General features: G+C 51.2%; 1 protein-coding gene across 7 annotated transcripts in view; it reads right to left on the reverse strand.

The window, feature by feature from the left end:
* The window catches only part of LOC141563843 (zinc finger and SCAN domain-containing protein 20-like), a 27,377-nt gene extending 26,746 nt beyond the window's left edge, over positions 1-631 (reverse strand). For 4 of the 7 annotated variants that reach the window (XM_074305495.1, XM_074305496.1, XM_074305492.1 and 1 more), the window contains exon 1: positions 558-631. The gene's annotated coding sequence lies outside the window, so the exon portion shown is untranslated. Of the gene's footprint in view, positions 1-450 lie in introns of all 7 variants that reach the window. The other 3 variants (XM_074305493.1, XM_074305490.1, XM_074305494.1) reach the window with 2 other exon arrangements.
* Positions 632-5,387: the final 4,756 nt, after the last annotated feature.

Consider the following 5,387-nt stretch of genomic DNA (forward strand, 5'->3'; position numbering starts at 1 on the left):
CGCTGCTCCTCCCCCCCTGCTCTTTTACTCCCAAGCCCCAGGTCCGTCAGGTCCCCCTCCGTCCCCTCCCTGACCTCTTCTCTCCAGTCCTTCCCCTTTCACAGATCCCCCTCTCCACTTTCCGCCCCTCCTACGCAGCTCCCGAACGTCCGATCTCCGGGGACACCGTCCTCCCTCTGCATCTCATAGCCTCCCTCCCCCAGGAAGCCACGGCCCCTCAGTCCTCCCTCGGCCCCCTCCCACCTCCTCCTCTCCGGCAGGTCAGGCTCCTCAGTTCCTCCCGACTCCGGGGGCTCTCCCCACCCATTCTACTCCCCTGCACCTCCCCGCTGGCACAACCCTTCGACCCCTTCTTCATCTCCCTCCCGAACCACAGACGTTCCCCCGTTCTCCCTCAGGATGTCACGCCCCCCTCCCCCCCCCCCCCCCGTCCCCACGCCCTCTCCGCACTCCAGCAATCCTACCTCTGCCCAGGGGCCCCCGAGCAGGGCGTCTCCGGCCCACCCTCTACCCTAGGATGAGCGCGAGCCTCCCCTCCCCCCACAGCTCGCACTCACCTCACCCCTGCCGCCCCCCTAGAGCTTTACTAGAGGCGACCGCCGGGCGGAAGTGACCATTAGGCTCTCGCCGGGCATGCTGGGAATTTGAGTCCCGGGGGGGTGGAGCCGCCTTTGAGACTACACCTCCCAGAGGGGCCTGCGCCGAAGGTCTGCAGGAGGCTCGAGCTGCCTGCCCTTCTTCCAGATTGACAGCAATCCTGGCCAACAAGTGAGGAAATCGCCGCCTAGGCTTTCCTCTGGGCGTGCCGAGGAGGGGCCCTAAGGTGGAGCACCGCCTGCGGGGCGTGAATTATGGGCGGGCCTAGCTTACCATGAGTGTTCCTCCTAGGAGGCTGGAGGCGGATGCCCTGGCCGGCACCAACCCCTTAGGGACTGACCTCCCAGAGGCTGGGGAAGACTGGAGAGACATGAAGGGACAAAGCCACGGAGCACACCCAGGAGACAGGGAGAGACCCCAAGGAAAGAGCCACAGAGGCAGAGCCACCAGGAGATAGCGCGATGGAGAACCAGATCCGGAAGACAGAAAACAGACCCAGAGACAGCGAATCCAGGGACCCTAAGGGACAGTTAACAGAAAAACACGAAGGGACGGAGAACAGATAGACACACCAAGAAACAGCCCTACCGGGGAAGTCGGGAATACTGAAGGACGGAGCCACCAAGAGAAACCCAGGGACAAAGACCCTCAGAGAGACAGAAAGCCACCGGGGACACAGCCACAGAGACAGGGAACATACCACGTGGGACAGAGCCCCAAGACACAGAACATACCACGTGGGACAGAGCCCCGAGACACGGAATATACCCCGTGGGACGGAGTTCCGAGACACAGAGCATACCGTGTGGGACAGAGTCCCGAGACACGGAACATACCCCATGGGACGGAGTCCCGAGACACAGCATACCGCGTGGGACAGAGCCCCGAGACACAGAGCATACCACATGGGACTGAGCCACTGAGACATGGAACATACCCCGTGGGACAGAGCCCCGAGACACGGAACATACCCCGTGGGACGGAGTCCCGAGACACAGAGCATACTGCGTGAGACAGAGCCCTGAGACACGGAACATACCATGTGGGACGGAGTCCCAAGACACAGAATATACCACGTGGGACAGAGCCCTGAGACACAGAACATACCATGTGGGACGGAGTCCCAAGACACAGAATATACCACATGGGACGGAGCCCCAAGACAAAACATACCACGTGGGATGGAGCCACTGAGACACGGGACATACCACATGGGACAGAGCCAACAAGACACAGAGCATACCACGTGGGACTGAGCCACCGAGACACAGAACATACCATGGGGGACGGAGTCCCAAGACACAGAATATACCACGTGGGACAGAGCCCTGAGACACAGAACATACCATGTGGGACGGAGTCCCAAGACACAGAATATACCACGTGGGACAGAGCCCTGAGACACAGAACATACCCCGTGGGACGGAGTCCCGAGACACAGAGCATACTGCGTGAGACAGAGCCCTGAGACACGGAACATACCATGTGGGACGGAGTCCCAAGACACAGAATATACCACGTGGGACAGAGCCCTGAGACACAGAACATACCATGTGGGACGGAGTCCTGAGATACAGAATATACCACATGGGACGGAGCCCCAAGACAAAACATACCACGTGGGATGGAGCCACTGAGACACGGGACATACCACATGGGACAGAGCCAACAAGACACAGAGCATACCACGTGGGACTGAGCCACCGAGACACAGAACATACCATGGGGGACGGAACCCCAAGACACAGAACATACCACATGAGACAGAGCATACCGCGTGGGACGGAGCCCCGAGACATGGAACATACCATGTGGGACGGAGCCCCAAGACAGACCATACCACGTGGGACGGAGCCACTGAGACATGGAACATACCACGTGGGATGGAGCCCCAAGACACAGAACATACCACATGGGACTGAGCCACTGAGACATGGAATATACCACGTGGGACGGAGCCACTGAGACATGGAACATACCACGTGGGACGGAGCCACCAAGACACAGAACATACCCCGTGACGGAGTCCTGAGACACAGAACATACCACGTGGGACGGAGCCACCAAGAAATGGAACATACCACGTGAGACGGAGCCCTGAGACACAGAACATACCATGTGGGACGGAGTCCTGAGATACAGAACATACCACGTGGGACGGAGCCCCAAGACAGAACATACCACGTGGGACGGAGCCCCAAGACACAGAACATACCACATGGGACTGAGCCACCGAGACACGGAATATACCACGTGGGATGGAGCCACCGAGACACAGAACATACTACCTGGGATGGAGCCCAGAGACACAGAACATGCTGTGTGGGACGGAGTCTTGAAACACAGAACATACGGAGTGGGAAGGAGCCACCAAGACACAGAACATGCTGCGTGGGATGGAGCCCCGAGACACAGAATATACTGTGTGGGACACAGCCACCGAGACACAGAACATACCGCGTGGGACAGAGCCCTGAGACACGGAACATACCACGTGGGACTGAGCCATTGAGACACAGAACATGCCGTGTGGGACAGAGCCCCGAGACACAGAACATACCACGTGGGACACAGCCACCGAGACACAGAACATACCATGTGGGACAGAGCCCCGAGACACGGAACATAACACAAGCCACGCGCAACTAAGACTCAGCACCAGAGTGCACAGAGATCCCATTAATTTCATACAGAAGGAAACCCAAATGGAAAAAAAAAAAAATCAGGAAAGAGTAGCCTTAGGGGGAGAGGGAGGCAGAAAGCTCAGAGCCAGACAGTAGTAGACAGGGCATTAGGGAGCACTGAATTTAGGACCATGTGCTGCTATTCTCCCATAGTTTGGCAGATGTTGGGTTCTCCAGATGCTTTCCATCATTCACACTGCTGGCGACCCAGACAGCTCAGAAACTCACTTGAATGCTGATTGGCTGTGTTCCAGATCCCTTAATGGTTAGACCATCTTGGCAGGAGAATATGAGAGATAACTTCCATCCTCCTTCACAATGTACTCCAAGTGACGTGCTGTTTGTCTGAGACGAAAGCCCTTGTGCTGGGCAATGATTGTAGATGAGCATTTCTTTCAAGGCCTTTGTGAAGAGATTTCTAGCCAATTTGTCCCTCAATATCTCTGAATTCCATGGTCTTATATGTTGCACAGGACACTTAGTATATAAAAACATAAAGCTAGAAAGGACTTTAGGGATCAAGTCTAATTATGGGTTAGAGTCAGCTCCCACCAGATTCTAAAAGATTATACTGCAAATCAAGTCTGTTAATTAATTGTCTGTACTTAGTGGTCCTCAAAACTTTTTAAATAGGGGGCCAGTTCACTGTCCCTAGGACTGTTGGAGAGCCAGACTATAGTAAAAACAAAAACTCACACTCTGTCTCCGCCCCTCAGCTCATTTGCCATAACCCAGCTGGCCGCATCTGGCTCTCGGGCTGCAGTTTGAGAACCCCTGGTGATAGAGAATATACTAATGATGCAGGTTAAATTTAAAAGGGTGTCTTGTGTACCTTTTGAGGGAGTGAAGCCTAATTATTAAATATTTACCAGCAGGCACTTATTCAAGCCCTATTCCCCTAATTTTGTTAATGAGGCTCACCACCAATAAAAGGGAATCAGGAAAGATTTCTTATAAAATCTGGAACTTGAAGGAAGCTAAGGAGACTAGATGAAAATGAAGAAAGTTGGAATACCCAGATTCTTTGTGTACAGATCCAGTTTTCTTTCACCTTTGATTAGCAGTTTGATTACTAGTGTGTGGTGGTGGTACCACCACAAATAATGCTACAGGAGTCATGCAGTGGAAAGACATCAGTTAGACAATAGTACCATCAGATACATTCAGTACTACTTAAATAGCCAGAAAGGGATTTTCATGAAATGTCCCAGAGATCTGTGCTTGACCCTTTGATACTTCACCTTTTTATGAGTGGCTTAGAAAAAGTCATAGACAAAATATTTACCAAAGTTTCGTAGATGACCCAAAGCTGAGAGATAACTAACACACTAGAAGACAATCAATATCCATTAAAATCTTGATAGTTTGGAATACTGCAGAGAAAGTAAATAAAGTGGGCAAGGGGGAGGGACAGATATTTAACCAATAGTTTGTCTTTAAAAGAAGAGCTGGATGTTTTGGCGGGCTGAAAGATCAATATGTGTCAATAGAATTATCTGATGACTAAAAATCAAATGTCCTCTTAAGTTTTACTAAGGCATGCATAGTTTCTTGGAGAAGGAAATGGCAAGCCACTCCAGTATTTTTGCCAAGAAAACTTCAAACAGGATCATGAAGAATTGGATATGACTAATCAACTAAATAACAATTGGCATAACTGGAGAGCTTCAATAGAACAACCAATTTGGAAAGTGGAAGGTCATGCCACATAAGAATCAATTGAAGGAACTCAGAATATTTCAAGAGAATCCTCAAGGGAAGATACTTGAAAGGTTATAATTTGGAAGAGTAATGAGATCTGTACTGTTTGACCCCAGTGAACAGAACTAAGAATAATGAAATGTTATTGCAAAGAACTGAATCCAATTAGAGCTGTCCAGAAGTGAAATGATCTTACTCTCTTGGGAGCTAACATGTTCCTCCTTACAAAAAGACTTCAAGCAAAGTCTGGATGACATGTTGGATGTTATCTAGTAAGTTCTTTACTTACTAGATTCTAGAACTGAGTTCTTTACTTCTTACTAGTAAGTTCTTTACTTCCTAGATTCTTACTAGTTCTCCAGTAAGAATCCTTTTTTAGATATGGGTTGGACCAGATTGTCTTTG

This window comes from Sminthopsis crassicaudata, chromosome 3 (assembly GCF_048593235.1).
Source record: "Sminthopsis crassicaudata isolate SCR6 chromosome 3, ASM4859323v1, whole genome shotgun sequence".
In the NCBI taxonomy this organism is placed as follows: Eukaryota; Metazoa; Chordata; class Mammalia; order Dasyuromorphia; family Dasyuridae; genus Sminthopsis; species Sminthopsis crassicaudata.